General features: G+C 42.1%; 1 long non-coding RNA gene across 1 annotated transcript in view; it reads left to right on the top strand.

The window, feature by feature from the left end:
- The first annotated feature begins 54 nt into the window (after nt 1-54).
- Nucleotides 55-18,472, top strand: part of LOC144026729 (uncharacterized) — a 65,795-nt gene continuing 47,377 nt past the window's right edge. The window contains exons 1-2 of the long non-coding RNA XR_013285285.1: nt 55-767; nt 857-960. This is a non-coding gene — a long non-coding RNA (uncharacterized LOC144026729). The remainder of the gene's footprint in view (nt 768-856; nt 961-18,472) is intronic.

Below are 18,472 nucleotides of genomic sequence, written 5' to 3'. Positions count from 1 at the left end.
ATAATTTCAGATTTTTATTTTTGAAATAGTTATGGCTAATCGAGTTGTCAACTGGCTGTGCACGAGGCTCATTTGTTGCTTTCCTCGCCATCTGTGGATGCACCGCCCCCACCCTCGTCCATCCAATCACATTCACACACTTGCTCATCCAATCACGTTCATGGCCTCACACAGACTTGGACAGGTAGCACGACAGCTGCAGGGTCAACTTGCGACGAACACTCCCGAACCAACACAGAAAATTACGTGTGACCGTTCATTGCGCAGTGGTAACGTCAACCAGCTGATTGAAAATGAGCCTGACGTGGTTTATGTCCCACCGAAATTCTGATCACGTTGGCCACTTTTCCGTCTCGGTCTTAAAGACCGCGGTGAAGACGGATAAACACGCGTGGCCTCTTTGTGCTCTTGACCATTCATCACCCGGCACCGGCCGACACAAATGGCGGAAAATGTCCCTTTGAAAATTCAATTAGAGCGAGAGGGACGCGTCTTCGCTCGCACTCTCGCTTGGCAGCCGCAAATTGAACGTCCTATTTGCACAGCAAATTGCTGTTTGAAGTCCTCGCAGGACCTAATGGGTCTGAAGGAGGAGCAACCGCTAATGGGCCCGACGCTTATCTGCCGCTCGCACGGGACGAGACCTCCATGTGAAGTGCGCCGCCGCTTGACACAGCGCTAAGAGCACTTTCAACACGTTAAAGGGGACTTCTTTTGAAAATGTACCGGAAATTGAAACAGTTTGCAGAGCAGCCCCGTGAAACGTGGTAAGAACACTTCAACGCATCAAAATGCATCACGGCAAACCATGTGACATCAAGTTATTCTCTTATTCTGATGTGATTGTTCAAACCAGGAAGAAGATTTGACTTCGGGACTTGAACACGTGACTTTTGGACCAATGTGCTAACCGCTAATCAGATGATGTGTTGGGCGTTCAAACCTGATTGCTGTTGCCAGGTACATTTCTACTGTGCCTCTTTAAAAAAAAAAAAAAAAAAAAAACATATTGCACGGTCTTTTTCGAAATCAATCCACTTCCTGTGTAGTTTCAAAATAAAGCCTCACCACGCGGTTTACGTGCACTTTGTTGTAAAGTACAGAACACATCCAAACAGCAGTCAAACTTTGTTGCTAGATTGCGGTACTAATGCTGCATTCAAGGATGGTCGGAAGTCGGACTTTTTCCGAGTTCCGCCATTTTGGTTGTTTACTTTTCACCTCCAACACTTTGAGGTCAGAACTGGGGAAAATAAAAAAAACAACTGATAAATCCGAGTTCCGACCATCCTCGAATGCAGCATAATACTTTACAACTTTCCACATATGGACACTCCATGCCACCAGTTGCATGATGGGAAATGTAGTCCAATGAGTCACTCACGGTCTTGCTTCGTTATATTAATGCTAACTTTTGAGAGATATTCATATACCAGTGTTTATTTTTGTGGATTGCATTGAGACCTCTTTCTAATACTGTATTTTGACCCCATTATATTTTTGTTAGTAAAATTTAAATGGGCATGCTGGAGCCTATCCCAGCTGTTTTCGGGCAAATAGAATGAATATTATTTTATTTCAATAGAATAGCATGGTAAGTACGACGTCTTTAAAATCAGTGTTGCCATCCAAGCAAAGTGTTGCCAAATTGTAGTGAACTGACTTATAATAATAATCATAATAATAATAATTATTATTATTATTATTATTATTATTATCATTTTCAGAATCCAAGTGAACTTGAGGGTGAAACGGGACTTAAAAAAAAAAAAAAAAAGCCAAGCCGTTGGAGCCACAAGCCAAGTCAGAAAGGCATTAAGGTGGACCTGATCCCAAATCAAACAATCTGACGGGATAATTCCGCGTTGAAATTGCGCTCTGGCAGCAACGTCCAGCGACCACTTAACGGCAAAAACGGGCCCTTTTATCTATTTTATTTAGTTATTATTCAGCATTAATGACTTTGGAGAAGCATCATCCTCATTTAGCTTGAGCTGCTGCTTTTGACATTTTAAGGTGATTTCGGGCGCTCAACAAAATAAAAAAAGCAAATGGAGCGCTCACGCACACACTGGAGCACTCAGGTGGCGACTAGACGGGCCGCGGCCAGTGTGAAGTCATCATGACAATAATCTTTCATGTTTATTTTGGGTGTGATTTTGGCTTTGGCTTGTAATCCCGAACCTAACGTCATTATGTCGTGCCGCGCCGCGCTGGATTTTTCCATTAAGAGATTCGCTGGCGTCCATTAAGCTGTTTGCGCGCACACGACTTTTCACAAAGTCGACCTTGTGAATGAACGTCTCATACGTGTTGGGATTGAAGTACATGTAATCGATTCCAATATTTGGATCGATGTTTAACTCATTTGCTCCCAATAACATGTAAATACGTTTTTTCTAAATGTCTTAAGTGTCCCAAAGACGTATTTATACGTTGTTTTTTTTGTTTTTTTGTATGCTACAGCATACAGAAGGCTTCGATGCAGCCTCTCGACTGCAAAGAACGGTTGCAGAAAATGGTAGTTATTACACAAACGGCCAGCAGGTGGCAGCAGAGCACCAGACCTATGTAGAAAAAAGCTAAATTATTTACAATTTTAAATAGATTTGTGAAAACTGATGAAACGTAGCTCTCTTCTAATGCTAATTGCTGCAAAACGGAAACAAATAGAAACATACTTTTTTTCCTGTTGAAAGAAGAGACTTTAATCTTTCGTTTGATATGTTCCATGCCTTTTTAGCAATAGAACACAATATTCTGTCACAATATTCATCTCATCCTTGTCAATGTTTATGGAACACTTTAAACAATTACAACACATGTTGCACTTGCTTGTATTAATAAACTAAATCATTTTACCAGTTACTGCCTCCGCAAAATTTACTTTGGAATTTAATATTTGTGGAGTGTTTTTTGTTTTTGTTTTTTTAATCACGTCCTTGACATTTAAGAAGAATTGATGTTCCATAATTAATATCGGATTGAACTGAAGTGAATCGAAGAATCGAATCGGGAAAAATTGAATCAAACTGAATTCTTGTGATTCATCTTTTCAAAATGACCTTTTGTATCATTGTTGGTTGAGTTTATGTTGACTTTTACTTGTTTCCATTGAAAGAATAGAAGTGGTGTTAGCAGTGAGCCCTGAGGCACACACCTAGCTATAAAAAAAAAGGGGGGGGGGGGGGAGCATAATGATTCAGGTATGTAAGGCGAGTCCGACGTGCTAGCAAGTGTCGTCTTCCCACAGACGATCCGTCAGGTCGTCAGCTTTTGAAGCCGCTTAGCGTAAGCCGACACCCTCAAAGACGCCCTTAATGGCCGCCTTAATGCGCTTGATGATTGTCTGCCGGTGGAGAAGGTGGCGTTAAAAAAAAAAAAAAAAAAAAAAAAAAAGTTTGGCCTCGAGGACACGGAAACTGGATGCCGTCCATTATGTGCACTTTTTGCTAAAAAGGCTACAGACAAAAAAAAAAAAAAAGAAGAAAAAAGAAGCTCATCTTACAGCCTCAGAGGTGCAAATGTACGTGCACAAAGAATAACAGCTGCTCGGATACGTTTACTAACGCTGACGTGTTCAAGGAGGTCACGAGTACAAAGTCGACATGTTGGAATAAAAACCTTTCGGCTTACAATTTTTGGATTGTTTGTTTTAGGGGTGTGTCCTCCCAACGAAATAACGACAATACGTCGGGTGGGATACGATTCAATGACGGTTCCATCTTAAAGTGAAATGCATCTTTTAAATCAAAACCGACTTTCTGATTCAAAACAATTTTTGTCACACCCCTAATGCAAAGACGTGTTTTTGGTATTGGATGTATAGTTTTGGATTGACTTGTTTGTGTACAGCACCGGTGTCCAAAGTACGGCCTGGGGGCCATTTGCGGCCCGCCGTCCATTTCTCAGTGGCCCGCGACGTATGCTAAAAATGGCATTTGACTCAGTTCAAATAAAATAAGCAAAACAAAAATGAGCTAAGCATTTTTTTTTAAAGAACTAAACTAATAAAAACTAACAGAACCACCCTGAAAACTAATAAAAACTAACTAAAATGAAAAATTCCAAAACTATAATAACCCTACTGCCATATTACAAATAAATTGGTTTATATACTGTAGCATTTTTCTAAGTATGAAAAAGCACAAATAAATTATTTGTACAATTTTTAGGACCAAACACAATTTCTCTTCATAACATTATGTGGCCCTTGCGTCCTTCTGATTTTCTGTATGTGGCCCTCAAATGAAAAAGTTTGGACACCCCTGGTTTACAGTATCTGATTTATGAGTTTGTGTTTATGCAAGAACATCTTTGGCTGACTGTAGTTATGTGTTTGCATATTTGACATCCAGGTTTGGATTGTCGCCTCTTGAGCAACTGATAGATTGTACGCGATTGGTTTTACACGTTTGGGAATCGATGGCTTTGTTTTGGCTGTTTTGTACGCGTGCGGATTATTTCTGGTGCTTGTGTTCATTTCTAATGTGCGTGGCGGCGGCGGCGGTTATCATGAATAACTGGCGAAGGGAGAGAACCCGCCGCGCGTCCCCTCCGTCTTGTTCCTCGCCGTAACGAGCTGCCTCATAAATAAATGCATGGCCCTAATTAGCCGGCACGGTGGCGACTCCTTTTGGAGACGACCAAGATGATGATGATGATGATGAAGATGAAGATGTAGACGATGATGAGGGCATGGGGATGCATCCTTTTGGAGCAGATGCTAACCCCGAGCAGCTCCTTTCATGTAAATCTATTAAGCTGCTCCTCACTGGGTGCTGATCCTTTTTTGCTCATCGGGCCGCCAGCTGGACCCCGGGAATGCCGATAATCGGGAGAGACCGGCAAAAACACCGGGGCAGAGAGTGACTCAACGGAAGAAAAACAAAATAGACACCTTTAAAACGGTCAGTGGGAAAGTGTTAACAAAAGCTTTTTTCGGCTAACAGACACTTGACGTGGCTATTATTTTAAAATAAAAGTCTGGTTTACCTGGTTATCATTCAAATTTAGCAGGATTCTTGATACCACCAAAACAAATGACATCACAAAGATGAAAGGAGAATTGAGACAAGTCCAAAAAAACCAAAATGTAGATGATGGAAAATAAATTAGATTCTTGGCCTGAAGATCATAGAAGAGTTACCAACTGTTACAGGTTGTCCGTATTTGTTATGGAAATCATTCAAATCTAACTTGTTACAGTTATAAAAAAATCAAATCATGACTCATACTTCTCAAACAGGATGAAACCGAGCAAAAATATGTTGTAGCTAATTGTGATGTAGCGTGTTTGACATTTTACCGCTGTCTCCATTGACGTAATGCGCTAGAAGCTAGCAGCGGGTCCAGTTAGCCGAAAGCTAACGTCTTGAGGCTAACCGGACCCTCCGCTAGCTTAGCCGAAAGCTAACGTCTTGAGGCTAACCGGACCCTCCGCTAGCTTAGCCGAAAGCTAACGTCTTGAGGCTAACACCAATCAGTGTTATCACTATCAGCCTTGAGGAAACAATTAGGACGTGACATAAAGTTCTACTTTATCGCCAGATTATTAAATCCAACAATGTACGGACCACAACTGTGCACTAACAACAACAACAACTTTATTCATCACAGAATAACAAACAACACACAATTTTGGGATAAGCCAAACAGCCACACCTCGTTGAAGGCTAGCAAACAGTGAGTGATATTTTGAATCATTTGTTGTTTGAAAATAGGTCTTCACATGAAAATGTACCCAGTACAATTTTAAAAGGTGAAAATTCTGATAAATTGCCCAGAAAGTAAATTTCCACAGGTTGGTGGCTCTGAAACCGACAAGAAACACGGTCTTGTTTGAGGTCAGCTACCACTGACACTTTACCCGCTTCTCATGAAAAATTTAGGGATTTGCCCTAAAAAGTCTGAGATCATTGCAACGGGTCGAAACGCGACAAGACTCGAGTACTGATTTGACTTTTTCAAGCTTTCCGCGGGGACTTCACCTGGTCATCATTAAACATCAATCGGGATCGTGACACTAAAATGTCATCTCAGAAACCATCACGGGAGAAGTAGCGTGTTAACAAAAAAAAGGACAGGAAGGAACTAATCTGACCTTATCGAGCGCACCATCGACGCTTGACACGATTACCTTTTTAAAAATCCATCCGACCGAAAGATGACATCAAAGTGCAAGTTGACAAGGGGACATTTTGTGAGTTTGACGGTCATTCCGGTGCGTTGCGTCCTGACAGGAAATGATGGTGAAGTGTGGCTCTCATGTTGCGTTCTAAGTTACACACACACACACGCACGCGCGCGCACACACGAGCGTCAACATTTGTCCGAAGCAATTTGCCGAGTGCTGCGGATCAGTGGCAGTGCATCAGGGCCGGACATTAGCAATATTAGCGCGCCGTATGTGCGCCCGGTCACCCGACGCTCAAGGTCACCTTCATTAAGTGCCCGCCATCTAATCAAATCCCGCACAGCAACCTCGTTTATTTATAGCGTGCGCGCGCGCAGAAAATAGCATTTGGTTGGTTTAACGTGATGGCAGGAAATGAGATTAAAGACGCAAACAAATTACCTAAGTGGGCCGCTCACTGAACAATGAACATGACATCTCCCGCCGTTAGCCAGGCATCCAAGTTACCACCGTGTCAAGCGGCCATTTTGATTTTGAACTGAACTGTATATCTCTTTCTATTGTTAGTTCGCCACCTAGTGGTGACAGGAAATGTCCCCGCCACAAAAATATCACGCACCAAAACCGCGACGACCGGCTTGGCCAGCTGCCGCCAAACACACACACACACACACACACACACACACACACACACACACACACACACACACACACACACACACACAAAAAACAAGCACTCGCCTTAAAAGTCGTCATCCTCAATCCAATCACTTTGTCTGGAGTAATTAAAATGATTATCTTAATGAGCTTAATTAACTACATTTGACTACGGGACACAGCCATATGGCGGTGGAAAACAAAGACGGCAGCTAATTAAAGTTAAAATAATGCAGGTTTTAATTAACTCAACCCCGAGGCGTCAACATTTTCACATGTATCCCAGCTGATAATTAAAAAGTCCTCCTGCCCGAGCTGTGTTTGTGTGTGTGTTTTTCTTCCTCTCCTCCTCCTCCTCCTCTTTCTCGTCATCGAACTCGCGAGCTAATTAAATCTGGAAATAAATTAGCAACGCCACAACGCTCCAAATATGAAGATGACTTCACTTTCTAATGAAATTAATTAGCTGCGCTGGACGGAGGGACGGAGGGACGGACGGACGGACGGACGGACGGAGACTCGTCCGTCAGCCTCGGGCGGCGCATTTACAATTGGAATGAAGATGCGGCTCTCTCGGCCAATCAGAATGCAGATATCGCAATATCCCCTCCTCCACCTAAAAGAATTTAGCCTGTAGCATTCTAGGTAGCGCATAGCTTGTAACCTGTAGCATGTGGCTACATAAGTATACAATATTTGCAATGAATAAAAAGTCTGCACACCCCTGTTAAAATTTCACATTTGTGATATAAAAAAAGCAAAAAACAGATAAATCATTTTAAAAGCATGAACAGGACTGTGTCGACTTTTGACATCCACCATCAAATTTCGGATCGCGATGCCCCCCGTTTGTAAACCAGGAGAGCGCGAGGGGTGGGAGGCCATGCCAGGACCTGCTCCAGTGCCTGAGAGAGTCTTCATGCCAGCCTATTAGTGAAGACCCTCACCCCCTCACCCTGAACGGCTCAGCAGCTCTGGGGCGTGACACCGTGTTCACAGGGGAGGCACAAACGTGATCATGTGTAGCCTGTAGCACACAACATAGCTGGTAGAACACAATGTCGCATGTACTACGAAATGCACACGAGTATTATTTCTAACCTCAAGATTATTTAGCATATTGTTAGCATATTTAGCGTTAGCATATAACATGTAACATGTTCCATATAACATAGCATAAAGTTGAGTTAGCATATTAGCGAATATGCTAACTGGCTAGTCATTTTATTTATTTATTTATTTTGCTTTCCAAGTACTTGCTCAATTATCCTGAGAAAAAATTGCTGGCGTTACCATGGCGACGCAACAATCCGCGTCTTTTGTGCACTCACAAAATTGCGATAGTTGTGTTTACTTATGCCTTCTTTTCCTGTTGAGCTTTTCTCAAGTACCGTCAAAGTACGATGCTCACCCTTCGTTTACTTGATGCGTCCTCATTATGATGATGGCAGGGTAAAAACACTGCTCGGAATCCTGACTTCTTTCGTGTAATTTTCCGACAAAGCTCGGGCGGGAAAATGTGGACGTCATTAGAGCTCACATGTATTCTGTCGTTTTCATGTATTGTTGTTATTCCCCTCAAAAAGTAAATGTTTTGCAATGTGTTTTATTATGACTTCTGTATACTTGTGAGATGTTGGTTCTCCAAGGTTATCAGACAGACTTTTGGTTCATTAATACAAAAGTCAAAAGGTCCTGGCTTTAGTCTTCATATTTTAAGCTGATTTACAAGAATGCGTTTGTTGTACATAAACTCATAAAGTAGCAGCTAACAAACACATATGAGCCATTCGATAGCCGAGGTTTGCAAAAGCAAAGTAAAAACGTTAGGCTCATCATGTTTTGATTTAGGTACAAGACTGTTGCCATGAATATGTTATGTGGTCCTGTGACGAACGGATCCTTACGATCCATTCGTTATCCAAGGATGTCACATACTCGGTTCATTTAAACAAAGTAACGACATCCACCTCTCGTCTTCACGTTTTGAGCAGAGAAATAGGAATATACAGTTTTGTTTTGTTTTTCACAATCAATTTGAAATACGAGCAATTCACCATCTAGATTATCAGACTGTAATATTAATAAAATACGATAAAAATCATATTAACACAAAGTAACAAACTTTACTCTTTATGACACATGAATATGTCTTTTAGTGGTTGTGTTTTGTTTCATAAAGTCACATCCCAGCTAGCCATTCTTTGTCTATGTTGCTGATTCCTGGTTCATTAAAACAAAGTATTAAACGTTCCGCTTCATTCAGACTTACAAAATGCCTTTGGTGATTGATGTATCATCCTCCGGATAAGTTTTTGGACACTATTAAGTTCATGAAAGTAAAGTAACTGTCACCAGCTATCGTCTTAATGCTTGAGCAATGTCTTTATCGTGCATGTTTTGTTCTCAAAGCGGCTGACTAATATTTGAGGCTTGCGAACCAACAAGTGGTTCATTAAAGCAAAGTATCGCCATTATGCGTTCTTCCTTGGCTCACTTTGCTTGTCCCCATTCCAAAACAAATGATTAAACTGTGGTCAAGGTGACCTAAAACAACAAATAACACACAAAAATACAAATGTGTACAGCGCTCTGATTGGCCAATCCATGTTCCAGCGGTGTAACTGTCACTGAACAGTAAAACGGCTTCAGACCTTCCCGGGCCTCTTTTGAGCAACGGCGCTCGCTCGTCACGCTTAATTGAAAGAACGAGACAGAGGTCATGTCATCCACCTGAAGAAATGAGCAAAAACGTGTCAAGATTTCCTTTCAGAGGCCAAAGCGTGTGACAGGGGTTAAAAAGTAGCCTCCCCTCTGCGCGCCGGCGTAACGTACCAATTACGCTAACAACCTGCCCAAGGAAAGAGAAACGACGCCGATAAAAGTCGAGGAGATAACATTCTTATCTTCTTATCTTCATCTAACGACCGGGCCGGCTTTCATTTGTCAGGCTGGAGTGTGAACAAGTGAAGCTTTGCCACGTAGCATACCATGTAGCATCTAACCTACAGCATACAATGTAGCATGTAGCGTGTAGTATGCAAATTCTGTGAAGCTCGCTCACAAGCTTGTGCGCGCGACACGTGCTAACAGCAGTGAGGAGAGATGATAACATTTTTTTATGTGTTTTCCTACGTGCTGCTAACAGTTGCTAATTAGCGCCTTATCACTCTGCGCGCCGAGGAGTATTTATAACTCGTCACCGGCGACAAACGGGATCCGCGTGGCCGACGGCCAGCGACGACATTTTGCCGGAGCTAATTAGCCGCGCCGTTGCCCCGGCGACATTTCTGAGTAAAACGTCGCCGCGTGCGTGTCATGTTGTGTAACTGTTACTCTTAATTTTTGTAACCGGCAACACTTGAAATGGTTCTTTTTTGTAAAAATCCCTTCATCATCAAGCTAATGAGGCAACTGTCGCTTTAAGAAGCAGACGTCCACGTGATTGGTCAATGTCGCGTGTCCCAATAGGAAAGGTTGAGATCAACAAGAGCAAATCAAATACATACATACATGCAAATAATGTCTTTCTTGTACATAATCCATCTATCCATCCATTTTATATATACAGTAACTTAGTTGGTGTTTCCATAACTGTTTCCAGGTACTTGGTTTTCAGACTTGATTAATTAAAATTAAGACCATTCAGCTATGGTGAATGGCTAGCCGTTTGTTAGCCAAAGTTATTGGACACTTGGTTCATTAAAACAAAGTAATGGCAAGCGCATGTCTCCAGGAGGACATTGTTGCTAACCCTATTACACAGACTTACCCGCTGTCTCTTTTGGACGGCGGCGTCATGCTCAGCTAGCGGCGTCTCGCGCGCACACACAAACTCTTGTAGATTAATTTGAAGCGCCGGCTGACTTGTGATTCCTTTTAATTAACGGGAGAATTAGCGGCTTTGTTAGCGTGCCCTCCCGCAGGAAATGAGCCGCGGGGCTAACAAAAGCAGGACGCCGCGCTCGTGACATTTTCAGCAAGTTTTGCCAAGTGATGCCTCCAACGCCCACAGGCTAAAATACACGATGCTGAAATGTTAGCAGACGCTGCATTTCACGGGATGCCGTTAGAAGCGCGGATGCTAGCATGGGGGGGGGGGGGGGGGGGGGGGGGGCTGGCTATCTGTGATGCTAGTTGGGGCGTTCCAGAATTGGATGATTCAGGGACTGATTTTTTTGGGAAAAATTGACCGTTTATTTGATCATCAAAACTGGTATTAAAATATGTACACTGAAAGAAAAATGAACATTGAATTAACTTTAGAGATACTTTTTTTTTTTTTTTTTTTAAGTTATCTCAAAGATTTCCCAACTTAATCCCTGTTACAACTTTACGCTTACTTTTGCACCCAAGGAAAACATTGATCCTATCATGCACACTTTTGGAATGCTGGAGAAAACCGGTTTCAGTCTTTAGGCCACTTTCAACCACAACCCTCATCTTAATCATCATGGCTACGCTGTAAGTATGGAAGTGTCACCTTGTCCCAGCAGCTGCTCAGTTATTCAGAATCCCACACCCCACACTTTTGCCCCCCTCCCCCCACACTCCACCTCAACAGGCCTGTCTGGCGTGATGTACGCGGCGGCTACGCTATCTCTCGCCGCAGAGCCCGGCGCGATTGTTCTTGATATTTTTTATGACGGCGCCCTCAATCATAAACGGAGATTAGCGATTAGCTATCGCCAACTTGGTCGCACATTAGCATGGCGCGGAATAGCATCTACATGCTATTATGGAAACACTAACATCTGCTAGCCGTGCACATTGTGCGCATTCAAATGACCTCTCGGACGTCTTTTTGCTGCCGTCTACCTTTTGGGTACCTCAGACGGCACTTTACTACTTCCTACTTCCTCTTATTAACTCCCACTACTGCCTTCTATTGTCCTGTAATACCTTTTGCTAACCCCTCATATTGTCAGATACTTACTAATACTTTCTATGACATGCTAACACTTCCTCCGACTTCCTTCTAGTATCTTTTCCTAATCTCTAACACAGCCTACTTCTATTTCACCCAACTACCTCTTACAACTCACAACTATCTTATACTACATCCTCATAACTACAAATTATTTCTACTACGTTCTACTGTGCTGCTTTCTAGCATCTTATAGTAGCTACTGTGGCCGGCTAATACTTCTACTAGCTTGTACTCTGAGCGATGTTATATGGTAGTGCAATTTCTTGATTACGAAAGAGTGAAAATAGGCGCTAAGGAATAATCTTAAATCTTGATAATCTATCACTTACTTCTATACTAGACAAATGGGCCCCATAAAACTCCAAAGGATTCGTCCTTTTCGGTGTGAAGCGTCCATTTTGGGCCAACTTCCAGTGCGCGCTTTTCCCGAGCAAAAGGCCGCCGCTCGTCCTGGGGCGTCCGTGCAAAGCGCTGTCGACAGCAGCGTGAGGTGCGAGGACAGCGGCGGCCACATTGGATCACGTCAGCGCTGGCGGTCGGACGCCATCGCCCACTGCGGTGTCCCTGTCACCAATCGCGCGCCGCGCCAACACACACACACACACACAAACGCAGCACTACCACGTCAATGCTGCTTAACTAATGTCATTAATGACTTCATTAACATTTCCATAATCTATTTTAATAAATCCGAGGCGGCGTTAATGAGCGCTGGGGGGGGCTGCAGGCGATGGCGGCGTATGGAAATTCAAAGAGCAGCCTGACTCATGTCATGTGACTGGTGGGGGGGGTACATGCCCAGTAACGGAGCTCTTCTTGTGTTCGCTCTCGTATTGTTCAGGTGTGGAATGATGACAAAAGCGTGTTTTGGGGTTGCGCTGACAAATATGCCCTTAAAGTTTGATGGTTTTCTTTCAATTTCATTTTAAAAAGAACTGGATAATTCCAGCAGAACATGTGGCTGACATGGATAAATTGAGTGGAAGTTTTAAATGGTTGTCCAGAGAAGCTCACAAGACTGCGTAGTAGCTCATTCTAAAAGGGAAAGACTATAAACCTAAACTCCATCATCGGGTTTTGTGGAAGACATTTTCTCAACTTGATGGGGTTGTCCTTGAGTAATTGAGTAAAACATTCGGTTCGGAAAATGGATGAATGGATAATAGCTAGCGTGCTAGCTAACGTGAGTTGTATGTCGCACTCTCCATTTCACCATCTGAGGCATTACCGTAATCCAAACAACAGAAAAATCAATCGTCAGTCATGTTAACAATGTCTGAATTTCCAACATTTTAAAACAACTTTTCAAGCAATAACCTCACATCTTCACGTCTTTTCTTCTGACACTTCACACATTCAAATTACAGCAGTAGAGAAGACGGCTAAAATTATCAGTCAAGCCATTTACCTGCATTTAGTTTTCTCAATGACTGACTGAATGAGATTGATAGTAGATAAAACAGGAGGAATGGAGAAGGAAGTATTGTAGATGATGTGGATGGAACAAAATGGAGGATGGTTTCAGAGGTGAAGAAGTGGTTCGACCAGTCAAGACGTATGGCCAAGAAGCAGCACCACTCGCAAAAGTAGAAGAAAAGAAGCTTGGCGTTTTGGAAATGAAGATGTTAACGTGGATGTCTGGAACAGACAGAATACGAAATGAATACTGGGTAGTCGGTGAAGGTAAGCCCAAGTTCCAAAGAAGATACAAGCAAGACTGAGGTGGTTTGGACATGGAATGAGAAGAATGTAGGAAGAGAAGCGATGCAAATGGAATACCATCATACTTTGGAACCACAAAGCCCAAGAACCATAAGGAAGGACTGCCCTAAATCAGATCCAAAAGAAGAAGAACCGCCATGAACAGGAACATTTGGAGAAGGTTCATACAAATTGGAGTTCCAGAATCAGCAAAACAGACACAAAGTACTGCTCGGGTGTTCCTAGTGAAGTGTCCAGTCTTGGGACCAATGAGGTCCAATGGTGTCACGTGACTGGTGTGGTAAAAGGTCCTTATTAGGAGAAGTTGGCTTGACAGAGTCAGGCCCTTCCCGCCGCCTCCCTGCGGCACTGGTGCCAGGATCCTGCTGCCCCCTGTCAGGGGTGTCAGGCTGCATCCATCTCACCCCTTAGGGGGGGAAGTGGAACAAGACCCCTCCTGCTCTTTGATACGTCCCTGACAGACCACATTAGGGTAGACCAAAGGGCAGCTTCCTCCTACTAACTCCTGCTACCACTTACAACCATCTACTAACTTCTACTGTCTCCTTAGCTTCTGATGGCTTCAAAATACCTCCGACTGTCACCTGCTACCTGACTTCTACAAACACCTGCAGTACCTTCTACAAAGTATTCATTCCTACTGCCCCTTATTTCAGTACTGCTCTCTATCCCATGCCATTACCTCCAACTCAGTTTTACTACCTTTCAATACTTAATTATCACCTTGTTGTATCTATTTACTAGAATCTAATATCGCTTTCACTACCTCCTACTTAAACCTGTGTGAATACCTACAGATACTGTATGATTGCTGCTAGCGTCGCAATAAGAAGTCCGACCAAGTCACGGTTAAAAATGTGATGCTGTTAATTACAGGCGTGTGTTTTATGACTATGACCTTTATGCGCTAAACTAATCAATCAATACAGGAGGGAGGCAGCCTATTGGGAATATTTACATATGCAGATTCCCAAAGTAGGCCACGGTTTATCCCAACACAATCATTATTAATATCTGGACAGTCAACCCAAATACATTTTCTGCATATTTTCCACACGACCTGCACGTTATTAATTAGTCACTGCTGTGGTAGTTGTTGGCTCAGCCATGTTTGACCCACATGACTAGGGTTTTCTCTGACCCAAAAATAATAGTAATTCATTCTTTAATTACTCAGACACATAAAAGTAAGCTAACAGCGAGTCTTGGCATTCATTGTCAATTTTGTTTGCGTCTGCTAGCTAGCTGCTACTTTCTGGTGCATGGAGGACGATGTTACAGTGCCACTTTTGATTTAGCAAACTGACAAATGAGAAAAAGAACAAACGGTGCCTGCGGAACAGCTGTTAGCTAGCAGGCAACTTCCTTGTTCATGGAGGATTGTGTTACGAGCGGACGTTGGAAATGGATGAAACCTAAGTAATGAAAGAGAGGACCTCGCTGCTACTTTTTACACTTAGGCAGCGTAACGTGGCTTCTTGTTTGCTAACCCCGCAAAGAAATTCCACTGAGCGGCGCACTTAATGCTAATGACAAAGTCTATCACTAAAAGACAATTGATGAGCGCCATCAGCTCATTAGCCTCCTGATGCTAACATCGACGCTTCTTGTAAATGAGGAATCAAAGGCACAGTGCTGCGTTGCTTCCTGGGACTCGTGCAACCAGCCTTGCAGTCTTGATGAATTGGACAAGACGTGATGGTTTTTTTTTTCCTACGGTAATTTATTTAAACTAAAACATTCACAATTTCACATATGATACAACACATACGAGAACCCTTTAAGGTAAAACACATGCTTTTATTTTTTTGTTAAATTTACGTCCTTTTAGTGAGAGTTCCTTTAAAACGTGGGTTAGGGTTAGTCACATCAGAAGCAAACGTGTTGCGCAAGCGTCAGCTGCGATGTGCTTTAAACGGATGAAGGTTCGAGCATGCAGCTGTGCATTCCTGCTGGTGACGCTCAAACTTGCTGGTGCATGAGCGACTGTACAAAAAAAAAATAAAAAATCACCTGTGTCACATCGGCTCGGAAATGCTACACAAACAAATCTTTTCTCGACATGTCCTGACAAAGAGAGAAAGTCGTCGTGTTTTGTTTGATTAAAAGGTTTAAAACATGTTTGTTTTGGCACAGGAACACATGAACTTCTGTCTGGCCTCCAGGTAGAAAGGGAGACTGTAATAAATCAAAAGGATTTCAGGAAACGTAAGGCCCGTGGCCTGTTAACTGATTCTTGAAAGAAACTACTGAACGTCGTGAACTAAGTAACAAGGAATGCATTTAAACGACAAATAATGTGAATCTTTGTAGCTACTGTAGGCTACTACCGGACTTATGGAGGAAAAAAAAAAAAAGACCAGCTGACTACTGACCAACTAGTTTTCTCGACAGAACCAGCTAACTGAAAAATGGTACAGATACAGATGTCCTGTACATACTGTGCATTGAATATGACCAACCTAATCCGACTTACTAATCAACCAACCTTACCACCCACCAATTCACTCTCTCACTTACTCAAATTAACATAAGGTACAGTAATAAAAAAAAATAAAAATCAACAAACTAATCAACCGTGTTTGTCGTTAGCTTCCATGCGGTTCAGTTGCCGTCAAAGGTCCGCATAGTTGACGCTAATGGAAATGTCAGTGATTAAAACAAGGTTGAAAACTGTTATTGTTTTCAAATGCTTGCGTCCGCTTCTCTGCCGTCTTACCTGCGAAAGTCTAAATAACTCAGCCGCATTTTTCATCATGCGAGCGCAGTGCTGAGCCAACAGGAATGTGTGATTAAGACTTTTAATTACGACTGGAACTTGATAAAGTCTCACCGCAAAAATAAATCACAAGCCTGGGAGTCACATCAGATGCACTTTTTTTTTCCTCTCTCTCTCTTTTTAACTTTTTGAGGCCAACACTCATCATCATTTCTTATCGTCATCACCACCATAATGGCAGCCGCCCACGTCCACCTCATTTAAATACTCGTAATGTGCAACGACGTGATGGCCGACATTTTATAGTGAAAGGTTCAATCAGGATTTTGCCGATACGCGTCGTAACTATTGCAATCAGACGCCCCGACATCGGAGTCACATCTTAATTGACCAAAACCGCTTGATTTACTCTACTACACCCCCCACCCCCCCACCTCACTTTTTATGTTCGCCCTGCTTCTATACTGTAAGCTAGTTAGTTGGTTGGAATACATGTTGAAATAAACGTAACTTAATTAGGCCAGGTACACAAAAACAACTTAAATCCTTATGTGTGCCTTAGTAAGCTACTTAGTTTGAATGTTTATTAACTTATTAGATAGCTAACAAACTATGATTTTGGTGCTAAGAAATACTATAAAATAGAGCTTTTCAACTTGTAGGCTACTTCCTGATCACTAAAGGAAAACCCATTGGCATAGCGCGCCATTGACATTTCCAACAGCCTTTTTTTGGATATCAACGAAGGACACAATATTTAGCATCAGCATAACAATGACATATATTAGCACAATATTCACATGATGCATTTAATTTGCCTATTAGCATCACAAGGTTACAAATCAGTGATTAGCACAAATGATGCCAATGTTCTTTTCTCCCCGCAGTTATTTATGACACATTATGGTGATAAAGGCGACGCTAGCGATGCGTTTTAGCCTAATGAGCCAAGACGGTGGTGAATTAGCGGCGACTAAATTGATACATCACTCGTCTTTGCCAGTATTTTTCCCTGCCAGGAGGCCACCACTAACACTAACCACATTTGTTGTTTTTTTTCACTCTTTGGTCCTTCACACCACTGATTGGTACCAAGCCCCACTTTCGGAGGATAATGTTAGCATTCGCTAACAACAACAGCAGGGCATTAATTCACATAAAATACATGCCGCAAAACAGACAAATGTGGCCCCAGTTTTTTGTTTGTTTGTTTTTTGATAGGGATTTAGTTTAACAACCGCATAGCATTGAGTTAGTAGCATAGCTTGAGCAGTTTGAGCTAACATTATTTTACGTATCGTTAAAAGAATATTGCTTATCTTGGAGCAGACAAAAGTGTTAATATTTTTAGGGATTTAAATTACTTTAGTTAGTTAGCTACTTAGATGGTTAGTAGCATAACATTAGCATTTTTAGCTGACATTATTTCACAGATAATTCAAGCAGAGTATATTGTTTACCTTGGAGTAGACAAAGCTGTACGTGTGCATTTTTCTTGGGGGTTCAAGTGACTGCGGATGGTCTAATATAGCTCTCGTGGTTAGATAGTTTACTGAATAACATATTTCACGAATAATACGCAAAAAGGTGAGGAAATATCTATTTCCTTTTAATATTTCGACAGTATATTTTATTTTGTATGCTGTGATCTTAATATATTCTGCTTTACTTTGTCTTGGGAGGAGAGATGAAGTGCATATGGGAGCCAAAGCCCAAACAGTTGTTGTGCGTTAATTCCCTGGTAAAGCATCTAATCACCTTCAGATGGGAACCTTAAAGGTCAGTCAGCAGATGCTTCCTGGTGCTCTGTCATGAGCTAAAACAAAACAGGAAGATGACAACAAATTGAGCGAGCTTTATGCCTTAAGCATGGATGTTGCGAGTGAAAACTAAAACACAGAGCACATTTCCTGCTAAGAGAAAATATGTACCTTTCGGTTTGGCCCTTTTAGCTCTGACTCTATCCGATACCGTGATATTTACCAGCAGAAGCTAACATTAGCTGCTATTAGCTAACTGCTCTTGCTCTCTTGGTGTTTTACCTATTTTAACAAAGATTTTTGACTATAATCTATAATCTTGTCAAACTTTCATCATGTGTTCCAGAAGCTAGCATTGACCGCTAATCGTGACCCCCGTTAGCTATAATCTTTCCAAAATGGTGTGATGTGCAGCAGCAGCTAGCTTTAGCAGCTAACTGCGAGCAAGTTAAACCCTGTTAACAAATTTAGTGTTTTATAGATTTTCAATTTTTTTTGTTTTTGTTTCTAATCTATAATCCTGTCAAAACGTTTGTGGCAATGAGCCG

The sequence above is a fragment of the Festucalex cinctus genome, chromosome 10 (genome assembly GCF_051991245.1).
Source record: "Festucalex cinctus isolate MCC-2025b chromosome 10, RoL_Fcin_1.0, whole genome shotgun sequence".
NCBI classification, from domain to species: Eukaryota; Metazoa; Chordata; class Actinopteri; order Syngnathiformes; family Syngnathidae; genus Festucalex; species Festucalex cinctus.
Note: the sequence above shows the minus strand (reverse complement) of the source record. Positions and strands in the feature narration are given on the sequence as shown.